This window comes from Manis javanica, chromosome 4 (genome assembly GCF_040802235.1).
Source record: "Manis javanica isolate MJ-LG chromosome 4, MJ_LKY, whole genome shotgun sequence".
NCBI lineage: Eukaryota > Metazoa > Chordata > Mammalia > Pholidota > Manidae > Manis > Manis javanica.
The window spans coordinates 167,838,707-167,854,292 of NC_133159.1; positions in this window are offsets into that span (position 1 = coordinate 167,838,707).

Below are 15,586 nucleotides of genomic sequence, written 5' to 3' on the forward strand. Positions count from 1 at the left end.
CCCTTACCAGGGATTGGTTTGGAGGCAAGCATAGGACCAGTTTGGGCCAATGTCATGTGAGGTGAAGTCAGCTGGTGGGTGCAAAAGGATTTATAGGAAATGTTTCTCTGGGCTTTTAAAATGTAACCCCAAAAAATGTCCCTTTCTCCTGTTTTGGGGCATCATTGTGTCTGGGTGGGATGCATAGAGCTGCAGCAACCATCCTGTGACCCTGAGGGAAGCTGTCTGAGGATGAGGCAGACCATTAGAGGAAGAAGAGAGCACAGGGAAAGAGAGAATCTGGTCTCTGACACCCCTGCTTCGTAATTTCTTGTGTGAAATAATGTATTTCTCTAGTTGATTCGGCCACTTCAGGCTGTTACTTGCAACCAAAGTCCTTCTAGCTGAAATCTAACTGGCTGTCCACAGGGTCTGGTACAGGGCAGCTAGATTAAGTGTGGGTGGTTGATTTACAAGTTGAGTTGCCTTATTTTAAGTGCTGGTTAGGCTTCTTCTTCTTGGTTTGAGGATTTAGTATGGGTTGGGGTGAGGTTGCATTTGGAGCCTGGAACTAGGGGAGGCTCACTCTGAGATGAGCTTGGGGGGTGGGGACAACAAAAGAAAGGGTGCATGGCTGAGATGGGGCTTAAATTTAATTTAATCCAGAATAGCAAATTAAAACCACAATGAGATATCACCTCACACCAGTTAGGATGGCCAACATTCAAAAGACAAACAACAAATGTTGGCAAGGATGTGGAGAAAGGGGAACCCTCCTACACTGCTGGTGGGAATGTAAACTAGTTCAACCATTGTGGAAAGCAGTATGGAGGTTCCTCAAAAAACTAAAACTAAAAATATCATTTGACCCAGGAATTCCACTTCTAGGAATTTACCCTAAGAGTGCAGGAGCCCAGTTTGAAAAAGACATATGCACTCCTATGTTTATCACAGCACTATTTACAATAGCCAAGAAATGGAAGCAACCTAAGTGTCCATCAGTAGATGAATGGATAAAGAAGATGTGGTACCTATACACAGTGGAATACTACTCAGACATAAGAAGAAAAAAAAATCCTACCACTTGCAACAACATGGATGGAGCTAGAGGGCATTATCCTCAGTGAAATAAGCCAGGCACAGAAAGACAAGTATCAAATGATTTCACTTATCTGTGGAGTATAAGAACAAAGCAAAAACTGAAGGAACAAAACAGCAGCAGACTCACAGAACCCAAGAATGGACTAGCAGTTACCAGAGGGAAAGGGACTGGGGAGGATGGGTGGGAAGGGAGGGGATAAGGGGGGAAAGGGGCATTACAATTACCACACATAATGTGGGGGGTGGGCACGGGGAGGGCAGTATAGCACAGAGAAGACTAGTGACTCTACAGCATCTTACTACGCTGATGGTCAGTGACTGTAATGGGGTATGTGGTGGGGACTTGATAATAGGGGGAGTCTAGAAACCATAATGTTGTTCAAGTAATTGTACATTAATGATATAAAAAAAAAGAATTAATTCAGAATAGAGTTTCACTGGGTGCTGCCTTTTCCTTAAGGAACTGCAGCTTGATTGCTGATGGGTACAAGCGTCTTCCAGAGGTGACAAAAATGTTTTGGAATTAGATAATGGCGATAGTTGTGTGATTGAATATACTAAAGCCATTAAGTGGTACACTTTAAAATGGCAAATTTTATGGTGTGTGAATTAGATCTCCATTTGAAAAAAAGAAACAAGGCTGCATCTCAGCTGCCTGCCTTCCTCTGTCTCTCCTCCACCCGTGATCTCAGCCCCGCGTTTGCTAGCTCGCTCAGGTTCTCACGCACCCACATAGCGCTCCTGAAGGGGGCTGCTCCCAAGGCTGGTGGAAGTCTTGTCTGGGCACAGAGGGCCACGTTCTGCCTCCCGGCCACCATTTTCAGACCTCTGAGAATCAGCCTCACCCTTTTATCTGGGGGACCAGTATCTCCTAAATTCTGTCCCCACTGGTCAGATAGCCTCGGGTTGCGGGGAAGTCTCAGAATAATGCTGTAGGGATAGCATGGGCTCTGTGCTCAGACAGAACAATTTCAATTTCAAATTGCCCCAGAAGAACAAATCATTCTGACTAGAGAAGGAAGAACAGAGTGAGGAGAGAAAAAATTTGGGTCTCTAGCAACAATGCTGAGAATCCAGCAACCCCAGGCAAGTCCTGCTTTAGAACAATTCAAATCCTGGCTCCTCCCACTGCTTAGCTATGACTTCAGGCAAGTCATTTAGATCTCTGTGTACCTATTTTCTTATCTGGCAAATGGGCATCCTAAATGGGTTCAATGGGATAATTTGCCCAAAAAGCCTGAGAACATATAGTAGATAAAAAATGCTATTGTCCCACCCCCCACAAAAGGCAATCTTGTCCAGACCTTTTAAAGATTGAGGGCCAATGGTGACAATGATGAGGTTCCCAGCTCTCCTGTACTGCTGGGCCTGGAAGTCTTCCTTCCCTGTATCCTCTTCACCTTCCCCTACCTTGGCCCTCCCCAGACCTCCTTTTTGTTCTGCACATTGGGGGTGGGGGATACTAAGATGAAAAATCGTTTTTTTGAATCCCAAATCAGAGAACATGGTGAAACCAAAATATTTTGTTTTATTTCATTATTATCTTCTCTAATTTCTGCTCCAGAATTTAAGAAAGTCTGAAATATGGTTTGGCCAAAGGCTGGATTTCGAACATTCCCATGGCTGACAGTAATGTTTCTCAGAGGCTGAAGAGGATGGTGGATGCCCCATGAGATGAAGTGTGGTTTTAAATAACTGAATCATACAATGAGAAAGCTCATTTATTCATATTCCTTATTCCATTCTCCTTCACTCCTTTTGAATATCATCAAGAAGAAAATCTGTTTGGTGCTAATACAACACTTACTAAGACCCCTTTCTAATAGGGAAGGTCACACATTCAGAGCCTTTGAGTGGCCATAATATCTGGTTAGAATGAAATCACACTGTTGAATATCATAGTAATCTGTTTCCTTTTTAATTGAAGTTGTTAAGAACAAAGGGAATCAATTTTAAGACAAGTGTGAAGAAAGTAACAGAACAGGTTGCATGCAGCTATGGAGTGAAGGTGCCATGGAAATACCTGGAGCCTGGAAAGCACTGGATCCTGGGCCCCACGAGCTGAGTGCAGGCAGGGTGCCGGCCTGTGTGGTCAGGGCATCTTCTTGGTGGCCCACACCTGCTGGTTGGCCAGGAGCCATGGAGGTGAGTTAGTCTGGAGCTGGCAGAACCGGAGGGCACCCTCCCAAGAGCTGAAATTCACTCCCAGCATTGACCCTCTCCTGAGGTATCAGATACAGTTGGGGCCACCCATCCAGCCTTATGAGTGGGTTGGATGACAGGGTGGCCCAGCGTCAGGCCTCTGTAGCCCAGATACTTGCGGTGGGGGGAAGGGAGGAGAAGGAAACTTAATTGTCTCCCCGTTGTCCAGAGATGCTGGGTAAGGTCCTGGGTCATCCCTCTAGTCCAGGCCTGACAGAAGCTTTCTGCATGGGGTGGTGGAGGGACTTGAGGTAAGAGGTCAGAGCACAGAAGGTGCATCTGTTTCAGAGAACCACCTGTTTCCCTTCTATGAGGAGTGTAAAGAGCCACAGAAGAGGGAGACCGGAAGCCAGGGTTCCAGCCCCAGCTTCCCCCTGACTGGCTGTGTGACCCTGGGCAAAGCACTTACCCTCTCTGGGTGTCAGTGTCCCTCTAGATTGAAGTGGCCAAATGAAGAGTCCTTTGGGTTTGGAGGGTCTGCCTCTCCATGATCCCTGTGGCCCATGACCCTTTGTATTCCTGCCCCTTTCAGGGCAGACCAGGACACTGGGCCAGAGCCAGGTGCTGGCCTCTGGCTGGGCTTGTCCCCGCCTTCAGCAGAGTCTAGTCCTTCTAGGTGACAGGTTGGAGTTGGATCCAACCCTAGCAAGACTGGGCATTGCCCCGTGGCACTACTGGCAGGCTTTCAGCACTAAAAGAAGAGGCTGGGACCCAAGAGGGAGGGAAGGGGGGAGAGAGGGAGAGGTGCCGGGCCAGGGCTGTGGGGGTAGTGGGGGCGTCCAGGGGATGCCCCTCCTGAACGTGCCGAAGGTTGCCAAATTGAGTTTAAGCCTCAGTTCCAGAACACAAAGCCTCGTCTCTGGGGGCTTGACCCTGCGGAGCCCCCACTCCCAGGGCCGGCTGGCTGAGCTGCCCCAGAAGGGCCTGCTTGTTGGCTGCGAAGTGGCTGGGAGGGAAGTTTTAATGATACACAACACAAGACACAGGGGGGAAAGGAGAGAGGGGGGTGGTGGAGGAGAGAGGGGAGATGGGGGGGAGAAAGAAAGACCTCCTGCCAGGCCTGTTGCCAGGAGACGGCTAGGCAGCTAGAATCAGGCCTGCTCTTTTCACAGTTGCCTTTAAGCACTGAGAGAAAGCCGGGCCATAAAGGGGGACATGTGTTGCTGGGTGTGTAAGGCTAGCCTCTGCAGTTAGGGGAGCCCCTGGCCCCGCCCCCTGCCGCTGCCTGGAGAAAGCCCCTTTCGCCCCAACCCTACCCCTGCTCCTGGGGGTTATGCATGACCGAGATTGGAATACAGAGCAGTGGAAGAGGACTCCGGAAGGCTGTGGTCCTGGCCACCAGAAGGCTGCAGCCACCTCTGGGGTGCAACTCACCAGTCAGGGCCCCAGAGCACTGGCAAGGGCAGGCGGGGGTGGGAGACCAGAGAATCTAACATGGCACATCCATGGGAAGTGCTGTGCTGGCTCTGGGTGGGCCATGGGGGCATCGGGTGGGGGGTCTTGGTGTCTAGGAATCCTCAACAGGGCACTTGATGAGAGTTGGCTGGGGAGCTGCTGAGTCTCCCAACCTATACTTTGGCCCCTGGTCCTTGGCACGGATCTCATAGTGGGAACAGGCCCCTCTAGGCTGTTCCTTGGCTCTTGGGGACAGTGCCCTTGAGCCTGGTCAGGGACTGCACCCCTTTCCATGAGGAGTCCATCACACCACCTGAAAGTAAATAGAAGGTAGGGCTGTTGGCAACACAAGGACTCAAGTGTCCCAGGTCCTGGCTGTCAATCAAAAGATGTCAACTGGGGGACATGCACGGTGCACTTGGTAGAGGGACTGTCAGTAAACAAGGCTAAGGCATCCTCTGCCTAGGCAGCTGGGCTGGAGCCCCGGTGGATTTTATCTGAGTCAGTGTGAGCTTTCTAGTCAGGGCTCCTTCAGCATTGCGTTCTTGGGCCCTGCTGACAACAGCCCGCAATTTCAGTTGCTTCATGAAGCAGTCATTTTAGACTTTCTGGCTTCTGTATGAGCTCCAAGGACACTCTGCCAGAGGCTCACCTGCTCTCATGCACCTGTCTGCTGCTCAGGGCGGCGGGCAGCCCTGCTTCCCGCAGGATTGCCAGTGGAGCGAAGGAGGCAGCGTGTGTGAAATAGGCCAGTAGAGGCCAGTTCTGGACAAAATGGAGAAGTCATCGAATCTTCTAAGAAATCTCATACTCGCATATATGTGTGCACTGAGATGTTTTCCACAGAAGCCGGCATCCTGAGGAACAGGACTCCCGAAGGAAGGAGTGGGTTGATACTGCTCACTACAAACAGTCTGTCAGAGGTTCTTGTTGGGAGGTTTACTTTTCCTCCAACTTGTTTTGCATCTTGTTCCTGCTGAAGTATGTGTTTTTACTAGTTCTCAAGTCTTTCCTATCCCCATCCGAGGCCAGGCCCCACCCCAGGTGTCAAGGCTTGCTTCCAGAAGGGCCAAATCTCCACGAGGTGATAACCAAAAGGGCAAAATTGCCAATTCTCAGAGAGGCAGACAGGATGGGAGTAGGGGGTAGTGGTGTTTTGGGTAGGGGCTGAGGGTGGGCGGTGACTGGTAATGATTACAGGAGAGCCTCTGGGGGTGGGCAGGCTGGCTGGGAGGTGGGGGAAGCAACAGAGATGTGTTGGGGGTGGAGAGATGGGCCATCAGAAGGTGCAGAGGAGGGGACTGGGAAGTTCTGCCAGGCCCCCTGAGGTCTGGTGAGGATTCACAGCAGGAGGTGCTGAGCACCTTTTGTGGAAAAGCCCATCTCCCTGGCTTGTTACTGACTTTTCACTCCAAGAAAGCAAGGGCTCAAGGAAGCAAGACTCAGCCCTGTCCTTATGGCTGGGCACAGGTCTAGCCCTTCCTCCCCACCTCCTCTCCCACCCATGCCTATCATACCCCTCCCTGACACAGATAACCCAACTTTACCCTGCAGAAAAAGCCTCCCCCTCCCCTCTCACAGCTCAGCATCCTGTTTCCCCCCATGACCCCTGGTCAGCACCTTCAAGGCGCCTCTCACCCCCCAGCTCCCCAATACCTTTCAGTCTGTGACTCTGCTTCTCTGGCTGTGAGGGGAGAGTCCCTGCAAGCCCCCCGGACTCCAGAAATATTCCCCCAAATGGCCACTGATGCCCTCACCTGTCAGCACTCCTCCCCCAGGCAGAACCAACCCCCTAGCTTGGCCCCTCATCTCCCTTGTTCTTCCTGTGAGTTAATCAACTAGGTCCACACTCACCTCCTCCAGGAAGCCTCCCTGTGCCTTTGGGCTTCTCATCAGTGTAGTGATTCCTGACCCCAGGTGGCCCTCATCAATCACCAAGATCTGTCCCCAAAGCTCAGCGCAGGTGGTCAGATGAGTTGAGGACCAGTATTTGGGGTGGGGGTGGGGGACACTATCCTAATGCAATGGAAAAAGAGACACTGTTGGATTGGAGAAAGAGAGGAGGGTCTAGGGTCCCTCTTTTCCCTTCACTCTCCACCCTTTGCAACCCCCTTCCCAGACCCTTCACCATGAGGTTGAACCTTCACTGAACCACAGTCCTTCCTTAAAATGGTCCTGGGAGAGAGTGAAGCAGAAGCAAGACCCTTCTCTCTGGAAAAGCACTCTCCCTGTGGGTCCTTAGAGGTGAGGTCCTACCTCTGGGAGCCTCCCCAGGCCTCACAAGTGTCTGTGTGCCCAGGCCCACAACAGGGGCCTGAGGATGGTCAGGGTCACAGTGCCACCTGCTGGGGTTTCTAGGAACAGCAGCTGGAGGGGCACTGCCAGGGAGTGTTTTGGGGGGTTGAGTAAAGGCAAGTAACCTTATACCACAGATCATGAAATTCACCTCCAAAAGTAAAGCCTCATCCCTTTTCCAGGTGAGAAGCACAAAGAAGTACAGAGGGAATGGGGGTATTGGAATTCCAAGTGGGCCTTCCAGGGAAAACCAGGGCCCCAGGGACAGGGGCTGCATTCCTCAGAACTGGAATTCAGAGTCTGGTTTCTAGAGATGTGTCTGGAAGGGAGTCTGAGATCGTTCTTTGCATTTCTATGTGAAGCGGAGTTTTAAAGGCCAAGAATAAGTAAGTGCATCTTCTGTACCTCTTTGGGTCGAATTGCATGGACAAGAGGAAGAGAAGTGTGTGATGCTGCAGTGTCAACGATGAGAGATGATGCAGGTGATCGTTGTAATGTCAACTTCTAAAGAAACTGGGAGGACTAAATAAGATAATGAAATGAATCAGCACAGTGTCTGACATGTAGTAAATAGTCAATATGTTGGGGCAATTCGTTGATAAAAGGAAGCCCATGGTGGAGAGAGCCATCAGCCTCCCTGGTGAGCCAGCCTGGAGGAGAGCAGGTGCCTGGGCCACAGGGTGATGCCTTGGTTGGCAGCCACCAGCTGACCTGTGTCTGTCTAAAGCACAGGTGTGCTGTTCAGTAACCTCCCGGAATAAATAAAAAGCCAAGCCTGTGAATAAAGAAATCCAGGGACAAAGATTTCAGTTTGTAAAATAATCCCCCACTTCAGGTAGAATCCAGCATAGGACTATTGTAAATTTCCTAGATGATTGTCTTACCCTATAACACTTGGATTGTGTGATCAAATTCCACCTGCAAGGAGGGGTCTGGCAAGAGAGGCTCGGTAAGCCGGATGCTGATGCTCCTTGGGAAGGGTTGGAGTATAAATGGGAAAATATTGTGCAGGGTGTGGAAGCTGAAGGGTGGGGACCTCAACAGACCCCAGGCCTTGATCCTAGTTCACTACATTTGTTTCCCCCATCTAACCCCAGGTAAGGGCTGGCACAGCTCTCACTTCACAATAAGGGACTGGTGGTTCAGGGAGGCCATGTGACCTAGCCACGGTCATAGTCCTAACAAGTGCTAGAACTGGGATGTGTACTCCCAAACCAGGAAGTGAGGGGTGACTCCAAAGGGCTGAGGCTGGCTATGCAGGAAGGTGGTGGTGTGCCTACTGGGAATGTGCAAGGGAGAAGGTCTGGTGGGATTGCTGATGGTCAGCAAGACTCAGTTTCCCACTCACAGGGCAGAGGACCAAGCTGGTGTACACTTCTGGGCTGCCGTGCACAGCAGGCTTTGTACTACAAAAAGCTACCCTGTGGAGAAGGGCACCATCTACATCACAGGCATATTTGCAGTGACCATTTTCTGCCATTTGGAAGTGAAGTGCCTGGAGGAGGAGTTATCTGCTTCTAAATCATGCAGAGGGGCTGTGTGGGTGGGCAGAGCCCTGCCAGTCTTTCCCACACATACATCACCTCTTCCTCCAGCCCTCCATCCTAGGGAGTGAGCAGGTGTTGGGGCAACTCCAGGCCATAGGCTGGGAGTAGAGGAGCCTTGTGCATATTCTGCCCCATCTCATTTCTCCCAAGCAGTCATCCAAAGGGCAGCAGGGAGCAAAAGCCTTCCTTGTACCACTGGTCCATCCTGCTGTTTCTTCTCAGAGGCATCTGGCTGAAGACTCAGGCCTTTGCTCTCTTTGCCTGGAGACAGGGGAGGGAAGGAGGAAAGAAGAGGAAGGGTCTCAGCCCAGTGGATGAGTGGAAGGGAAGATGCAGAGCAGGGGTTGGGTTTTGTTTTGTTTTGTTTTTCACATCACAGATTCACTTTTTGAATAACATCACAGATCATTTGGGGAAAGGGGAAAGCCCCCCTCTGAGTACCATCAGTCAGGTTGGGGACACTGAGACTGTTTCTGGAGCATCATTTGTTGTAACAAGCATATGAGTATATCAAGCTTCAAGCAGACACAGTTCATAAAAATCTGAATGTACTAAACATAATTTGGCATGGAGGTCTGTGCAGGTACATGGGATTATTCACCATCTAAAATAGTTCACAAGGGGTTGTTTCCTAATGAATTTCAAATTACTTTCAAATATTATTATTTATAACAGTGTTTTTTGGCTGCTTATTCTATTAGACGTGCAAAATACGTCTGTGGCTATGCTTCGCAGCACATACCCTGGCCCTGTGACCATAGCCACCTGGACCAGGTGTGGATACCTGACTTGCTAACTGCCCTTGACAGGCAGCACTAGTGTGTTGTTCCTTTTTTCCCCTCAGACACATGTTGGGATACATGGCAGATGGCACTGGGCCGCAAAGCCAAATGGCCATGGTACCGTAGCCGTGATCGGCCACATGCAGGCTGTAAATTCTAAGAAGCAGGAACCAGGAGTTAATAGAAGCAGAGCAGAAAGACATGTTCAGGAGGAGTGCAGGGGAGGAAGCCAGCACAAATCCAGGAGCAAGAGAGGCAGACCCAGGTACCTGAAAGTGGGGTCAGTGGGAGGATGCGCCCCATGGCTTGGTGACCCCCACTGTCAGCCTTTTCTGTCTTCTGACAGCATCCTCTTTTCCTATGCTCCTTCCACAGTCACTGTGTGGCCCCGGCCCTGGCCCTGCTCACAGTAGGAGGATTAGGTTAGAAGGTTCATGTCTGGGAAAGAGGGTGCCGAACAGGAGAGGGATGAGCCCAGACAGACCAGTCTCAGGCTCCTTGGAAGTCTGACTGATCGCTCTTGCACCTACTGTGTTCCAGGCACATTTTATACATCATCTCATTTAATTCTCACAACCATCCCAAAGGATAGCTGTATTTTACAGTCAGGGAAATGGGGGCTCTGAGAGATTTTCAATGACTTGCTCAAGGTCACCAGCTAGGAAGGAAAGCTCCAAAGCCAGCACAGGCATCCCGGCTGTCCAGGGCCATAGACACTGCGGGGAGGCTTTGCAGTGGGAAGACAAAGCCATTCATCAGTGTTTTTCACCAGGTGAGAGTTCAACCCTATACAAGGCACCTCAGGGTGGGGAAGGTCTGGGTGGGTGAATGTAGAATCCAAAAGAAAATAGCCTCAATTATGGTCCCCAAGATCCTACCATCAGTCTGACAAAGTCCTGTCCCAGAACTGAAAGTCATTTAAACTCGTGGCTCCTGGAGACCTGGGAGAAGGGAGAGAGCCCCTGGCGCTGCAGAGTCAAGGGTTCTCGGAGGAGATGGGCTGGTGGGACTTGGAGGAGAGAGGAGGGATGGGGGCTGCCGGGCGCAGGCTGGAAGAAGGGGCTCGATGGGCTCCGGAATGTGGGGTGGGAGGGGAGGGGAGGTGGAGGGCTCTGCAGGGTAGGCAGGACTCTTGGGGAAGTCGCATCTCGCTGGCGCCGAGAGCCCTTGAGCAAGTCACTTCCTCCTCTGAGCTTTGCGTTTGCATGTGCAGAACGAAGAGGTAGGGCCGACCTCTCTGGGTTCTGCCTGCTCTAGATTGTGGGGAGGCTCGGATGTAGTGGGAAACAGCCCCTGGGCTCTGAGCATCCTCCTCCGTCCGAGGCCGCCGCAAGCAGCGGTATCGGTGACCAGCAGGGGGCGCTCCTGCAGAAGGCTGGCCGCGGCGGCCGCCCTCAGCTCGGTCGGCGAGCCCGGGTGTCAGGACAGGAAAGACCCACCTTCTGCGTGCCTCCCAGCCCGCTCAGGTCACTTGTCTTCCCTCACTGCCCCTCCTCACCTCACTTTCTGGAAGTTATTTGGAAACCGTGTTCTTGGGCAAGTCACTTGCTTCTTTGTGCCTCAGTTTCCGCATATGCAAATTGGGCTGTGTGAAGAAGAGATGAGTTACTGGGTGGGAGAGGCTTCCAGCCCCAAGCTGAAGTAGACGTCCTGCCACTTCACATCCTATTATCTCTCCCAGGGCCGGGGATGCTAGAACTTTCTCCCACTGTCAGTGGTCCCGGTTGCATTAAAACTTTTATTCGAAGTCCTTTTATGCAAAGGTAGAATTAATTTCTGGATTCCATACAGTCCCTGGCACAGTGAGTGATTCTCAAAAGGTAGCTGTGGAATGATGTGTTTTTTTTTTTTTAAATCATCTGGACAGGAGCTGCCTCTTCTGAATCACCCTGGAAGATGTCCACATTCATTCACCTTTCCCACCACTGTCCTGTGGTGGTAACCTGTAGGACCTAGCTTAATTAACTACAGATGTCCCACTCCATTGTACTCAGCGACCCCTTTTGGACACATGCAGTATTACATCCAGGTCGTAGTAGACACTGAATGCCTGGTAATGAGGAAGGAAGTAGGCACATCCTAGATGCTAAACCCAGAGAGGGAGAGACCAGGGTAGACCTTGACATTGGTGCTGGGGGTGGAAATGATATTTCAGAGTCAATAACAGAGTGGCAGGGTTCAGCAAATCTCAAAGGCATTTTCTATTCTGAAGCCCCCAACGCCTTTCAATCTACTTCTCAATCCCAAGGTGAGCTCCGCATAGCAAAGGAAAATGCTCTGCAGTGTCATCCCTTAGAATTATATGACAGCCAGTGGTAAAACTTGGTTCTTTCTTAAACATCTGTGGGTAAATTATGATGGACTGTATCATTTGGTAAAGTGAAGAAAGATGTACTGGAAAAAGTCACTCTGTAAGATCTAGCTCAAATACTACTGGATCTCGGTATTGTCCTAGACACACCTTCCCTGGAACAATGAATGGATTGTCACATCTCGCTGGTACCAAGAGCCCTTGAGCAAGTCACTTCCTTCTCTGAGCTTTGCGTTTGCATGTGCAGAACGAAGAGGTTGGGCCGACCCCTCTGTATTCTGCCTGGTCTACACTGTGGGGAGGCTTGGGTGTACTAGAAAACAGCCCCTCCGGCTCTGAGCATCCTCCTCCGCCTGCATTCCCATTTCATCTGGTACTTTCTTCTCTTTACTGCAGCACAGTGATGACACCTATGGCATCTGGGGCCAGCCACCTGTGTTCTAATCCCGGTGCTAAGATCACTAGCTGGCCAGTTACCCTCTCTGTGCCTCAGTTTCTTCGCCTACAGCATGTTGTGAGGATTACATGAGTCAGTATTCCCAAAGCACTTGGAACAATGCCTGGCACATAATAAGTATTCAATAACTAGCTTACACTTATATTAAAATGCCCAAATGCTATATGCATTTATTTACATGTCTTTCCCAACAAGCTGTGTTCTCCTCAAGACAAGACCTGGCTTAATCATCTCTTATTCTCAAGGCTCAGCACCAGATGCTCAAAGTTTGTTGAACTGAATATTATATAATCATATTTCATATGAAATGGAAATTTTGCAGTACAACAGTTAGTCACTTTTTTTTTTTTTGAAGAGTTAAGCCTGAGTTGTTTCCCAGAGATAAATCAAAGTTTGAGTCTCTCCCAGTTTAAAGAAAAACCTCTTACTAAGACACTGGAGTCCCACACTGAGTTCAGGAAAACACGCTGTGGTCCAGTTGTCTATTAATGAAGACTTTATTAATGAGCACTTCCTGCAAACTTATCTGTAGTTCTGCAAATGTGACCTGGAGGAAATGGTCTGCGATGGCCATCTCCTAAAACCGCAAGGCCCTGGCTGCATTCTGAACTTCAAGGCGGGACCCCTTCCCTTTCAGAAAGCAAGAAGTTACTCAGATGAAAACCAATTAAAAGGAGACATTGAGAATGCCTTGCATGGAGTCAAATCTTGAGGATGTCATTTAGTAAATTCAGGATTATTTTTCATTTCTATTTCCTAAGAAAGTTACTTTTCTTTCCACCTTCTTTCCCTTCCTTTCTTCATTTTTCTTTCTTTCTTCTGAGCTATATTAGCAGCAGTGCCCTGCATGGAACATCTTCCTGTTGTAAAACACCCCAAAGCAGAGTCTTCTGTTAGTGCCTTACCTGTGGGAAGGCAATTCACAGTAGGGAAAGATGCTAATCATCTCACGGTGTTCTAATGCTTCTGGAAGTGGGAACCTGGGGGGTGGGTATATCCTTGGTGAGCCCAATGCCCAGGCAGAGAGTGGACATATATGCCATCTGACATTAATGAGTTGATGTATAGGGTCAGTGGAGCAGGCTATTCAATATTGGGATTGTCTATCCAGATTGTAGTCTACCTACCTATGATTACTAGACAGAACTGGACTTCTCAGAACACACTCCCCATTTCCAACCATGCTAGGGTAGGGGGCAAAACATCCTGTCTCTCCTGAAAATTATAAAATCAAGGGCAAAGTTTGTAGCCATCAGGAAGTCAGGTCTGACATCTCCATAGTTCAGTGTTTATTCATTCATTCATTCATTCAAAAATTTAATGATTATTGTGGGCTGAAGCTCAGTACCACTGTGGGACCCCATGTGTGATATAAAAGAAGCAGGTGACAGGGTCTCAGTCCCTGAGAAATCTGCAATCTATACGTAGCAGGAGTTCCTAACACCCCCCAAACTCAAGGACAGTGTGCATTACCATAGTCACTAGCATAAAATTAAGCTGTGCTAAGAGAGTCCCTAGGGCCAAAGTGGTGAGTGAGCAGAGCCAAGAGTGGTCAGTCAGGGCGGGCTGCCAGGAAGTAGGGAACACACAGCCTTGGTAAGGGGAGCATGGCTGCGTGGGAGAAGCTCAAGGGCACCCCTCTGGATTCAGCCTTCCTTGGCTAAACTCAAAGGTGTTACTGCACCCAGGGTTGGAGAAGGGCCTCAGGCAGGCAGGGGGAAAGGGAGGGCCATACAACCCTGCATACACACAGCCTCCACTCAGGAGGTGAGAAAGGGAGAGGTGAACAGAAGCCAGAGGGCCTCGAATGGAGCTGCGGTGGGGAGGGTGAGCTTCGCTAACTCTGGAGCAAGCTCAGCAAAAGGGGACAGGGGCCCTTCTCCAGAAGGGTATATGGATGGGTGCCATAGAAGCATGTTCAGGAATACTTGCCTCTCCACCTCCTGAATATCTTTCCTGCCATGCTTCAAGTTATACCATTGGAGGTTTACTCTTGTGCATTTGTCCCTACCCCTTTTTGAAGGAATTTTCATTATGACTGTTAAGCATAATGACTGTTCTGCTTGTAACAGAAAATCTTGAAAAAATAATGAGGATGAAAAGTTTTTACCCACACTCCCAACCCTAAAGGTACCCACTTTTTTTAACACTGTGGTGTCTTTTTTCCACCATCCTTTAAAATTGTATTCAAGCATAGCCATGAGCCTCCTGTGTGTGGAATATAGTAGCCCACTTGCCCCACTTAGTTTCAGCTCTATTCAGTCTCCTGACTGAAATGTTATGAAAATATCAAATCCCCAACCACCAGCGAGTTCCATGAGGTCAAGGAAGTTTTCTGGACTTTAGTCAGAAAATTCACCTTTTTGGACTTCAGTGTCCTCTTTGTATGCTAATGTCTGACTCACTGCCTCACAGAGCTTGGGAGCCACATAATGCAAGTGAGAGTCCAATCCAGTTCAAATGTTCGGGGGTAGGACCAATGGGAGTGATCAGAACAGAAGTCATAATGAGGCCACAGCAAAGAAGGCTGGGTCACAGGGAGGCGGGAGGGACCCGTGAACACACCCATAACTGTCCTGTTGGGGCCTCCCCAGGATGGGCTGTCCTGGGCAACCTGGCTACTTCTACCTGGCCTGGGCCCTGGTGCCTTTCCCGCAGCTGCCAGAGCATTACCTGCCCCACTTCCTGCAGGGTTGAGGCCCTTTCCAGGGCAGCCTTGAGGGTTATTACAGAGAGATGGCCAGCCTGGACTTTCTCGTTTGTGCTTGCTCTCGGCCTGGGGGTGAGCTTGGAGCTTGTATGATTGCCAGGCTCCCCCTGGGGCCTGAGCCGAGTTGGGGTTTGCAGCCAGGAGATCCTGTGGCCAAAGATGGGTGGTTCCTGAGAGTCAGCTTCAGGCCAGGTGGCCTGGCCTGGGGGCAAGGTGGGGGATGGAGAGAAAGGTCTGGAGACACACTGGACTGGGATTTGATGCAGCCATCGAAGGCTTTTCAGCCTCCCAAGTGTGTGTATGTCCACTGGGGGAGGGGAGGACTGCAGCCCCAAGCACGGCTGCCTTGGGCTGGTTAACGGAGACAGGTGGCTGCATGTGGCTGTCTAAGAATGTTTCTCTTGCATACCTGTGTGAACGTGTGGGTCCAGGAGCAGCTGTGGGTCTGCCTAGGAATTTAGACATCCTTGGGGGAGGTGTGGGAATCTGTGTCACTGAATGCCTGGACTTGTGTTGCAGAGAGAGAGAGAGAGAGAGAGAGAGAGAGAGTGTGTGTGTGTGTGAGAGAGAGAGAGAGAGAGAGAGAGAGAGAGAGAGAGAGAGAAAGAGAGAAAGAGAGAGACAGCACATGTCTGAGCATGGGAGAGGATACTTCTGTGAGCATGCATGGTGTTAGTATGACACTGCCTATCTCTACAGACCCTTACAAAGGCCACAGACCAAAGTTACAAGCTGGCAACAACACATATTTCCTGAGCACCTACTATGTGCTGGGTCCTGTGCCAGGCTCTGGAGATACAGAGAGAA